This window comes from Furipterus horrens, unplaced genomic scaffold, assembly GCF_987537825.1.
Source record: "Furipterus horrens unplaced genomic scaffold, mFurHor1.1.pri manual_scaffold_8, whole genome shotgun sequence".
Classification (NCBI taxonomy): Eukaryota; Metazoa; Chordata; class Mammalia; order Chiroptera; family Furipteridae; genus Furipterus; species Furipterus horrens.
In genome coordinates, this window is record NW_028327178.1 from 24,554,413 (window position 1) to 24,566,964 (window position 12,552).

Consider the following 12,552-nt stretch of genomic DNA (forward strand, 5'->3'; position numbering starts at 1 on the left):
ATCGAACCAGCGACACTTAGCTCACAGGCCGACGCTCAATCCACTGAGCCAAACCAGCCAGGATAAGCAAAATAAGAAGACAGCCCATGAAATGAGAGAATATATTCACCAACATATCTTCTAAGAAGTTAGTATCCAAAATTTATAAAGAACTTAAAAACTCAATACCCACGAGGATAAAGCTGGCCTTGTAAAATGAGCTTGGGATATTTTCCTCTTCTTGAACTTTTTAGAATAGTTTGAGAATGATAGTGTTAGTTCTTCTTTAAAGGTTTGGTACTCACACCTTTTTAAAAAATGACAATAACAAACACTGATGACAAGTACTATTTCATGGTGGCAATGAGTAATATTCACCCATAAAGTCATAAACTAATGAAAAAATATCCAGATCCATCTATTTAATTAAAATATGCATCTCCAATGAACTTTTGCATTTTATGTTTAATATTATTTATCATAATGATCATTTTGTATTATTTTGATCAATTGTATATTAGTGATAATTATAATAATAACTCAATTGGGAAGAAATTTTAATTTCTTCTTAGCACTTCATAGACAGAGAAATAAAATATTAAATTATGTTTTATATACATAATTTTGTTGCAGAGAAAGTTGATAGGATAATCAATAAGGTACTTTCAAGCATAAAAATATATTAAAGGATAAAATTCTGTGGGGGATCTAGAATGGAAATATAAGTTCAGAGAGAAAAAAGAAACTGAAAATTTGAATACTACTAAAAGTATTCATGTCATCTACTGCTTTTATAATGATGGAAGCTTTCATATAATAGTATTTTGATTGTATGAGATGAATTTAATATGATTTAACAAGTTTATATTGAAATGTCAACATTTATAATGTACTTATTTTGTACCCTGTATCATAAGTATAAGCTTGTGATGAAAACTTTTAATATCATCTTAAAGTATGTAGGAGAATAAATAGTTTGTCAAAAGTTTCTTAGTTGTACATGAGCAAAAAGTTTGAGAACAACTGGCATAAATTGCTTATCAAGAATCTAAAGGAGCACAGAAAATTATTTGGAAACTCCCTCCTGCTTTTTCTTCTGTAGAAACAAATATGGTTTTTCACTCATTTAATATTTTTATTTAAATTTTTAAAGGTTTGGATAGAAAATATTTATTTTTTCTTCACATGCACCTATTTAAAATAGCATCAACTCATGTTTTCATCATAAGAAACAGAGTTAGGAAAATTGAATACCTAATGAAATTATTATAGTGTAACCATAACCCAGGAAGTTATAAGAAACTGCATGTTAATTGCCCTCTCTGTAATTGCCCTGGTCAGGAATCCATATTTGTAATTGAAAGGAAGTATATTCTATGCCATGCCAAAGAGCAGCTTCATAGTAGTGTTTGGTAAAAGAAAGTCTACGGGTTTGGATGTTTTGATAGATCCTCTGTTTTGGTGAACTATAAATTTAGGACATTTTTATATTCATTATCATCAATTCTCCCAAAATATGTTGGAACCATTTAAGGTTTCCAGTTGTGTCTAGGCCCTATTCTCCACACACCTATGGTCCCTGAGCACAGGTGTTAGAGAACCTGCCCATTACCTCTCAGCCAAGTCAAGATCAGAGCGCCTTGGCTCTCTTCCCTGCCTTAATTGAGCATTCCTTTGTTTTATATTTATTTTGGTAGCATCAATCATTCTAAAACTTTTATCAGACCCCACCTGTTCTAATAAGACTGCTTTATTTAAGTCATCTAAAATTCTATTGTACTATTCTTTAGTACTGTTTGCCACATAATTATATTTCACCCCCTTCCAAAGAGGAAACAACTAAACAAAAAGAAAAATATTTCCAATATTTTAAAATGCTTTTTTCTTTCATAATATTTAAAACAGTAGACATTCACTACATCCCCAATGATGGATTGCTTGATCCCATGTGCTGTATTTCTTCATTGAATCTTCTCCTAAGAAATTACACAATCTCCTTTTACCTGCTATCAGAAACTTTTTTAATGAGTCATTTAAAATTAAATTACTAAGGATAATAATTTATGTCTACTGTCCATTGATAGCCTGATTTTCAGAAAGAGACTTTATGTCTGAATAGTGTAATTAGAATTACTTCAAATTGGAAGTGGTATTACACAAAATCAAACCTAACATCCTCATTTTATGGATGAATTGAAAGCCTTATAATTTGTAGCCCCAAGGTCACATAGCTAGTTAGCAAGGACTAGATTTAAGACCAGTACACAGGCTTCTGGCTTGTGATTAAGTATTCTTGCTATACTAACATAGTTCCTTTCAAACTATAAACCAGAGCTTTCTTTGATGAGCATGCTCTCAAACATATTTCTTTGCAGTTACTCACATAGCCCCTGTTTTCTTTGGCTTCTCTGTGGATAATGAAAAGTAAGTTTTAGGTTAGAATTTGAAAACCCCAATGCATGACAATCAGTTATTCATAACACACATACAGAGCAATTTCATTGTCACACTTTGGGAGTTTTGTGGCTTCTCTCCCTTTACATTTTTTTTTTTTAGTTCCCTTACGCTTATGGGAGATATTCAAACATAAATTAAGATACTATTCTTTTATGTAAGGTCTTTATTATGAAATATATAACCATCTTTCTTAAAGAAAACTCCATATTTTAGACCAAGAGACCATCTTCCAAACAAAGTGACAAATTCCATATTATAATAAGTATGGTGGTAGAACTATTTGACAGTTGAAGTAATAGCAGTGGATTTTATTATTGATGATAACATGCAGAGTAAGAAGAAAAGAAGAATAATGGCATTCAATGGAACATTAAAATAAAAAGACTGCAAGAGAATTGTCATTGAAATGAGAATGTAAGTTTTAGACTAATTTTGAAGAAGGGCATCAGGTGGCTAGGCATAGCCTTAGCAGTCATGAGTAGCACACAAAGTAGAGGGAATATTGCTATCTCCTACAAGACAAGGAGCAGGGAGTAGATTGGATGGTGGTAAATGCAGAGACTGTGGTGTGATTTTCGTCCTCACAGACTCCAGAGTAACTCTGCTGGTAACATGTTGAATTCTAAGTTTGGCTTCTCTTTCCCTTGCTGAAGTAGAGGTCATGTTGTCTTTTTTTCCCTTGTACCCCTTCCCAGCAGCCTCCAGGGAGCTCAGAGTGGGATGCAGCCGTTCTAATTTGTGTGCTGTTCAGAAGGACTGGAGAGAATGAGAGGAATGAGTACTCTCTCTGAATATATTTGCCCAAATATGTGTCATCTTAAAAAAATACTAGGATGGATATGAAAATATATTAGAGAAAATAAAAGCAGGACTGTGAGACATGATAGAAAAATAATCCAAATTACGTGCCCTATTTTATCATTTTCTTTCTCCCCACCAACTCATGACAGAGGTTTCACATCGAGCCTTGCCTCCCACCCCACAAAAGATAGAAGTTTGATAAGGTTCTAAAATAGGATGCAGGGAAGCTAAACTATCTTCTAATTCAATAATTCCAATAGCAGTTTTGTATGACTTGTTTATGTTATCACCTGCCCAGATAACTGGAATTCCCTAGAGAAAGTGGAATGGCTGTTTTATTAACAGTTTACAAGTTTTATTAGAGAACATGAGTTGAATCCCTAAAAAGAAAAGTAAGAAGCAGAATACATATAAATGGTTACTCAAACTTTATTTTGAGCAAATAAAGAAAATACGGCCAGTTTAACAAGGAGAAAGAATCTTTCCTGAGACGGGCCAAAATGCGTGGTTAACTGTCTCAGAAACAGAATCACATTTTGGTAGCTTTCCTTAAAGACAACTTCTCATTTTATTTTTTCACTTTTTCCCAAGGATCTCTCACTCAACACTTAGCTTTGATGTCAAAAAATCTGACCTAAAATAAATAAATAAATAAGAGCTCTTTTTGTATTTTTTAATTTCTTTTGAGAAAACTGGACCTTATAAAGAAGGGGAAACAAAATTCTAACACATGTACAAAAGCAAAAGTTTACTAAGAAAATGCATATTTCTGTACACAGGAAACTAATTTAATAAACAGTCTCTTCCTGCTAGCTTGCGATTAAACTAAATTGCCAGCCTAAACTTTTCTGTGCAAAATTTCAAATGTCAACACATTATATTGCGATTCCTCTTAATTTCTCACAAAGAAAATGCAAAATGAATTCATTATGCTGGAGTAAGTGGAAAAAATGATGAGTTTCTCCAGAAGAGTATGCAATTGGGAGAGATTGGACAAGATGATTATATTGAGATATTTGAATAGCTGGCCATTAGCAAGAGCATCCCCATTACTCTGTTGATAATTATATCTCTTCCGCTATGACTTCCCACTGGAATAATAGAATGTTCCCAGTGCAGGAGATAATGAAAAATACTATTCAGGTGGTACGTATATGCCAGGAATAGAATGCAGTATTTCTTTCCTTCCTGGCTTTTGTTCCGCCTCAGCCCCCAGCAGCCCCAACTCCTCGTACCTTGTCACTCTTCACGGTGGAGACCTACGAGATAATGTGTTACTGTGTGTTTGGTTGTTCTGTGCTATGTACAGGGAGAATAAATGTATCTTGAAAATGGTGATGGCAATGGAATATCATTCTCCCAACATAATTATCTCCTGTGTTTAGAAAGCCCGGTGTTTTTGCTGAGTACATTTGTGTTAGCTATTATGTAAATGACTTTCAAAACCCACTGTGGTGCCGACTGAAGGCTTTAGATGGGATCTTCGAAGGATAGAATTCTTTTCCTTTTCTTTGTAAGGAAAAAAAAAAAAAAAAGGTTACATGTGCTTCTAATTAATCCATCATTTTGCAGACACTTTTTATTTTAGCAATCAGTGAAATTAAACAAACAAAAAAGGAGAAAAAAATGAGATCATGCAGTAACACCCACTCACTTTCAAGAACATTTTCCCTCCCTTTCTCCTGCTCTTTTCTGTCTCTTTATTTATTTATTTATTTATTTATTTATTTATTTATTTATTTATTTTTCGTTTGAACGATTCGTAAAACCTCTCATGTGTTATTGCCACCTTATCATACTGTGGCATTTTTATTGCTGTTTATTTTCAGTTTGGGGAAATCTTGCTGGGTAATGTATGTCTTTACAAATTCATTAATTTTACAGAAAACTCAATTTGCATCCCCCTCCACTCTCCTTTGCTGTGCACTGTTGTTTTAATTCTGGATCCTTGATACAGAGTTTCATTTTCAAATAATTACAAGAAGGAAAGTTTTACCCAGACACTTATGTTTGCATCCTGTAGAGGGCAGTGAGATGTTACAATGGTTTTGCCCTCCATGAGGGTTAACTTGAGAAGTGCTCATTTTTCTGAATTTTGGCACTCACTGGAAATCAGGACAAAGGAACAGCTAAATTACCCAAGGATACCATTTTCCCCTATTGATGTTTACAGTCAGAGAGGTATACTTCATTATGTGAATGTTTTCTGGTTAAATTTTTTTACTTGAGAATGAATTTAGAGTGCATAACATTGAAATGGATGCAGACAAGTGACTATGAGTCAAACCACATGGAAACAAATTATATGTGTTCATGGTGTCAGTGTTAGAACTCATACTCAATTGTTAGTTAATATCCAACCACAGTCAAAGGACTGATAAATATCACAGTGCTAATGGTGACCTACCCAAGGAGTTAGGACCACTTCTAGTGTAGGTTTAATTTAAAAATTCTAGTCATACACACACAAAAATAAAATCACATCTATTTACAATCTGCATGTTTTATCACCAATATAGAACATTACTTGGTAGCTTAGTGTAATGGTGAACATTATCTTTTAAATTTAATTAACTTATTTGTACATATTACAGGAAATGTCTAGTTGCAAAGAGAATTTAAGGTATTTTATCCTGTTGCTCTCTAAACTAAACAAAATTTAAATTTAGTATAACACAAAGTACATGGCTGTGCATATTATGTTTGTGTGAATATATACTGTTGGTTGCTTATAATGACTTATATTTAATTTATTTTGTATTTTAAATATCCTAACATTTATGAATAAGTATCTTATTAATTATGCAATCAACTTATAGAATACATCTGTACTCAGTACCCACTGAAAAATGCCATGATTATGTCTCAATGCTTTCTCAAGTCTCAAATCTTTATGATAAAATCAGTGTCATTAGTGGTAGATTAAAATCTGTATAGCACACTCTGGTATATACTCAGGGAAAAAATCGTCGTCGTCGGCAGCCGTCCGTCTCGAGAGATGATGGTGTAGCTTCTTAAGAGTCTATCTGCACCGCTGAGAATGGCTGTGCAGTCCAACTCGGGAGTGACACGGTATCTGTCTCCTCCCGTGTTGAATCGACATCTTGCGATGACGCTGGAGTGTCCTCTCCAGTGAAGCTGAAGCTACAGAGCCTGGGCAGGGTGATATGGAGGGTCTGCTGTTGCCCAAGCAGCAGACCCCCCCTCTCTTCGCAGCTGAAGGGTTCAAGGGAAAGACGGAGTCAATACAGCTTGGCTTCAGGGGCGCCGCAGGAGTTGCCGGTGTTGACTACAACGTCGAACCGCCTTAGGGACTCCGGCTCCGGATTTTCTGTCGGGGTTTACTCCCTTAGCCTTTCCCCTGAAGAGATATGCCGCAAGGCAGCGGAGGTTTTTTGTAGTCAGAGTTTTCCTTCTCTGATGTGCCCTGACTGGAAGATCGAACCAACGACACTTAGCTCGCAGGCCGACGCTCGATCCACTGAGCCAAACCAGCCAGGGGTCAGGGAAAAAATAACCCATATTTTAATAACAATATATTGTGTCTAACCACACACTTCAATTTAACATTACTCTGGACTGGATTGCCTTTGTTCTCTCCTGTTTTTATTCTCCTTTCTTTCTCCCAAGGACTTTTTACTACATTTCCAAACTGTTTCCTTTTCTCTTAGATGTGTCAAAACCCCTGTGGTCAAGGTCTTCACTGTTTGTACCTGCATTCTCCAGAGTTTGCTCACCTTGTGTACGTTTTTCTTTTTCATGTTTATCTTTTACTTGTAGACCATTCACACTGATTACATTCCAAACTCTCACCTCCTGAACATCCTGTTACTTTTCCAAAATTTGAATTTACTAAATTTACCTAGTCTTAGGGCAGGGCGAATTTCCTCACAGCCTAAGGTGCAATCTCTCCTTTAGGAGCTGTTAAACTCTCAGAAAGGTTTTCTTTATTTCAGTCTTAGGTTCGTGTATAACCATTCTAACTGTATTAGTTTAGGATATTATAATTTTGGTTTTTCTTATCCATTTGTCTTTCTAGTTTTTAACAGTTCATTTCTTTTTCCAAAGAAAAAAATTTGAATCTATATTTTATGTTGACCTAGAATTAGATGTGCTGTTGCACTCTGATTTTAGCTGTACTTCTAGCAACCTAGGTATGAGCCCTGCTATAAATGCTTGGACCCAAGTGAGCTCTCTGGCTCAAGATCAGACCTATGATGTGGGAGCCCACTCATTCTGTGCAAGGGTAGCTTGAGAGTTCCAAGATGTTTCTCCAGGGTAGCCTCCAACCAGTGAGTATATAAAAGCTCTCACTTCCGATCCTTTAGGGAGTGAATGTTTGAGCGACATTCTACACATTGTATGGGTGGTCCCATTCCTGGTGGTCCATGGTAGTCATGTCAAAGGCTCAGCCTGAAATTGGCTTCCCCACTTTTCCTGATTAATAGTCCCTGATCCCTTATTCCTACCCTCTGGGTCATCTCCTAAATAAACTGCTTGTACTAAAGTCCTTGACTCAAAGTAAGATATGCTTCTTAAAATACAAGAAACATAGCACATGAGAACTCTCTGAGATGGGTGACACGTTTGTATGGCTCTCAATAAAAGATTTCATAAAGTTTGACATACTGACTGGACTATTTGAAACACAATGTAGCATTTGATATCCTCATCTTCTAAATTATATCAATTTGCAAATAGACCCATTAACTGTCATAAGAGCAGATTTATAAAATTCTGGCTTAAGTAAATAGTGTTTTTACTAGGTGTAGAGTGACAAAAATTATGAATGTCATTTTCTAAGATAGCAGAAAAGAAGAGTATTTGTGCTATAAACTTAAAAGAAAAAGAAGGATCTGTCAAATCTCACTAGAGAAAAAAATGTTAAAACCTTTACTTTCTATCTTTTTCTAATTCTTAAGGAAATTTTTATATCTTTATATTTTATAATAGTTGCTTTCTGAAAAATTGATATTTATTAATGTCAAATTTATTAAAATCTTTGGTAGAGAAATACCCAGAATGAATTCCTCCTTTATGGGAGAGAATATCATGGCATGGCTGCCACACAGTTTGAATATTGGTGAAAAAAAAATTGTTCTTTTTAGAAAGTATCTATGTTTTCTGTATTATTAATTAAATTTTTTTTTTGCTCTTTGGTGTTATTGAAATAAAATTTACAAATAAAAGTTGTATGTATTTATGATATTCTTATGGAACTTTATATTGGGTTGATGGGATTATAAAATTATATAACCATTTTGTGAACTGGTCACACATTTTCTCATGAAGTTAGACATAGTATGTGAAACCTACGATCCAATCACTTCATTCGTAGGCATTTATGGGTAGCTCAGTGGGTTAGAACATTATCCCAATATGTCATGGTTGTGGGTTCAATCCCCAGTCAGAGCACACACAGGAATCAACCAATGAATGCATAAATAAGCGGAACAACAAATCAATCTCTCTTTCTCAAAATGGTGAGTTAAAAATTTAAAAATAGATATAAAAAATTTAAAAACATGTACATAAAAAGTGTATATACTGATTTTCTGGCAGCCATTTTTATAATAGCTCCAAATTGGAAAAACACACTTATTTACCATAGAATGGCTAAATAAATTATAGTATAATTATATGACAAAATACTACTCTGTAATACAAAGGAACAAAAAAAAAAAAGTAAGTTTTCATGATGTAGGAGGAGAAAGGTTGCTTTACCATGGAGAAACCTCACAAACATCACTTGAGACAGGTGATCAAGGTCAACATCAGCAATGATAAATACATTTTATAATTTGTACTCTTGAGTGATGTAATGAAAATAGCACTTTTCCTCTGTGGCCTTCCTTGTGAAAAATTATAACTCTAGTCTAATCATGGAAAAAGCCTCAGACAAACTATAATTGAGAAACAATCTACAAATTATCTTACCAAAAATCTTTAAAAATGTCAAGGTCATAAAAACAGGGAAAGTCTGAGAAACTGTCATATCTGAGAAACCTAAGAAGACACGATAAGTAAATTTAATGTGGTATCTTGGATGGGATCCTAGAACAGCAAAATGACTTGAGTAAAAACTAAGGAAATCTTAAAGAGCAGACTGTACTTAATCATAATGTATCAGTTTTAGTTCTTTAATTGTAACATATTCATCATACCAATATTAATAATAAAGAAAATTGGGTGTGGGATATATAGGAATTCTCTGAATTATCTTAACTATATTTCTCTTTAAACCTAATACTGTTATAAAGTACTATGAAAAATAAAAAAGCCAGCAATATGAATGTATATATTGTACAATTTAATTTAAATTAAATTATAGAACAGACTTATTTATAAAAGCAGGAACATGGTTGCCTCTTGGGAAGAGGAGTGTAGATTGATTTTCCAGTCAAGAGAACTTTCTGGGATGGAAAAAAAAGTTCTATATTTTGATAGGGGTCAGGATAATATAAATGTGTCATTTTCCAAAACTCATTGAATTGTACATTTTAAATCTGTGAATTTAATTATATGTAGAATACACTTTTTTTTAATGTTAAAAAAGTTACTGAGAGACAATAATGAAGCATTCAAAACCTTTCTCTATTTAGCCCCCTTCTTTCTGATTTAGTTGTCATCTACCTGAAATGAGAATAGGTGTTCTTTGCAACTCTTTGCCTTGTGAGATCTTTGTACAAAAGCCATTTGGGAAGTACAAAGGCTCATTGTGACTGTGCAGGATGACTCACTGCCAAATGAACTTTTAAATAGGGACTTTATTCCAAAATCTTACTTTTTTTTTTTTTTTTTGATTTGAGTACATGCAGACACCCCCCCCCCCTTGCTTCTTCTATGTTAAGTTCTCGAAAAAGAATGAACACTTTCTATAGTCAGGATAAAATTTTCTCCTTATTATTATTCCAATTTAACTCAATTGTATTTGTTTCATTTTCACTGTTTGTTACTCAAGTGTCCTTATAGTTATTCACATTTTTGTTCATAGGAGGCAATTGTTCTGTTGAACGTCAAAGCTCTTATGTTTATATAAGTGCTGTGGATACATCTTCCCATTATTTATACCCCATTCTCTTTTGTATTTTAAGTGTCTTTTAATGGAAAAATATTTTATAATGAAAGAAGAGAAGAGGAAGAAACAAATGAAAAGGGAATGTGAGGAATGAAGAAAGAACACTAAAAGGTAAGGAGAAAACATTACTCAGCCAGCCACCTAAACAAGCTAATAGAACTATGTGCATCATGGTGTTCATTAACTGAACCATGCCTGCTATTTTCCGTTAAGATTTTTTTCCCTGAGTTGAACACTATGTAGAAACATTAAAGACATGTTAATATAGGCTTATGATACAGGAAAATATTGTTTAAAATTTGAGAGTGACATCTTTTAGAATTTCAGTGAAACATGATTTAACTTTTCCTCATCATCTATACCAATCATATTTTATAAATGTGTGTTTTAATGTAACATAAAGACTTTTGAGATTGAAGGCATCCAAGGCAAGCTACAAATGAATATCACATGGCTCTAAAGAGAGCTTATTTATGCAGGATTTTAGTCTTCATAATATTCAGATTAAGATGTTTGCCATATAATACATACATGGAATAGTAATTCACTAAGAATTAGTATATAACAATTATGATTTAAATTATCCTAAAAACAATTGCTTATCTTCACAGGCTCCAAATGTATATGATGTTGTTTTAATACCAAACTATTACTAAGAACTTTACATACACTTTTCTGGAGAAGTGCAAGGTGCCATTTAATAAACAGTTTCTGTTAATAGAATGCCCAGCCACTGATAATTTGCTGCATTTATTTACTTACTTAACCAAAGATATAATGAGGGTTCAAGATATGCATGAAACTGTGTTAAATACTGTTAGCTCTAGGTGAGGGCCAGAAGTCTTAGCCATTCCCTTAGACAAAGAGAATTGAGTCAAATGGGTGAAAGAATTTTAGAAAAGCATAACAATTATCAGGGGTAAAAGAATCATACTCAGTAAGAAGTCAATGAATATTAATTGAGTGCAATGAATAAGCATAGAACTACAAAGTGTCTAGTCAAAGAAAACATGGTAGAGCAAAGCTTCCAAGTGTGGTATTTTCATAAAGGCAATGGATCAGTGCAAAGTCATCTAAGACCGTTTGATCCAACACAAGGAGAACTGAAAGATGGACTGTTTTCATAAATGGATTCACAAGACTGCTTCAACTCAATAACCTTTGAGTGAGTCATTGAATAAAAATAAGAGAACTATTCTGTCCATTGTGAATGTCAGATTGTTGGAGGGGTGGATAGAAAAGCTCCAAGTATGAAGAGACCCCAAAGAATAACACTCAGTAGATACCCTGGCTTTTTTTTTTTTTTTTTAATGAATTAGAACAAAATTTGAATACGTAACTCTAAAACTTTTGCCCTCACACCATGTCTAATATTCCTTAACATATGAGGAGAGGTCTCTTGAGGTTTTTGCCAAATAATATCTTCATGGTTGCAGGCAATAATACTACATCCTGAATATATCTGAATGACCATAGAAAACTCTTCTGCAAAATACGATTAAAGCAAAGACTAATATCTCTTGGTGTTAAAGAAGATATATAATAAATTTTAAAAAATAGATATTTTGTTCTAAGAACATTACTATAGAATCAAGTAAAAAAATAGGTATTTTGCTCTAAGGGCATCATTAGATGAATATTTACCACAGAACATGAATATAATAATATATGATTTGTGGTTGAAGGGTAAAGAGATCAGAGGTAGTAATAAGAGATTCAAAGACCAACTATCAAGATGTAGTGGAAAGTGCCAGGGAAAAGTCAGTTGATAGTCCAGATCCTAAAACATAAGTACTCACAAATAAGAGAGGGGAGAAACAAAAGGAAGACATTCCTGACAAGATAAATAGCATAAATATTGGCTTACACTCCAAAATAAGTATATTTCAAATGTAGATTCTTGGGAAATCAGACCTCACTGGTTTTGGGGGGCATGGGGGAAATAAAGGAAAGAAAAGCTCATGATCCTGTCTCTATTCTAAGTCCATTTTATAGTTGAAAGAACTACCACACAAAGAGTTTAAAAATTTGCCCAAGTTCATGTAGCTAGTAAGTAGTAAAATTCAGCATTTACCAAACTGGCTCCAAAATTTTTCCTTAATCACTGTGTTATACAAATGTCCCTACCAATTAGGGAGCAAGTTAACAATCTACGTTTAACAAGTTTTCCAGACCAACATAAATATGGTAGGAATTTTTGTGACCAAATAAGGGAACATTTTTTTGTGTGAAAAGCC

The 12,552-nt window shown here is 33.8% G+C and overlaps 1 long non-coding RNA gene across 2 annotated transcripts in view; it reads left to right on the forward strand.

Moving 5' to 3' along the window:
• Positions 1 to 12,552, forward strand: part of LOC150002636 (uncharacterized) — a 147,517-nt gene that overhangs the window by 47,891 nt on the left and 87,074 nt on the right. For both annotated transcript variants that reach the window (XR_016512629.1, XR_016512630.1), the window contains exon 3: positions 10,332 to 10,426. This is a non-coding gene — a long non-coding RNA (uncharacterized LOC150002636). The remainder of the gene's footprint in view (positions 1 to 10,331; positions 10,427 to 12,552) is intronic.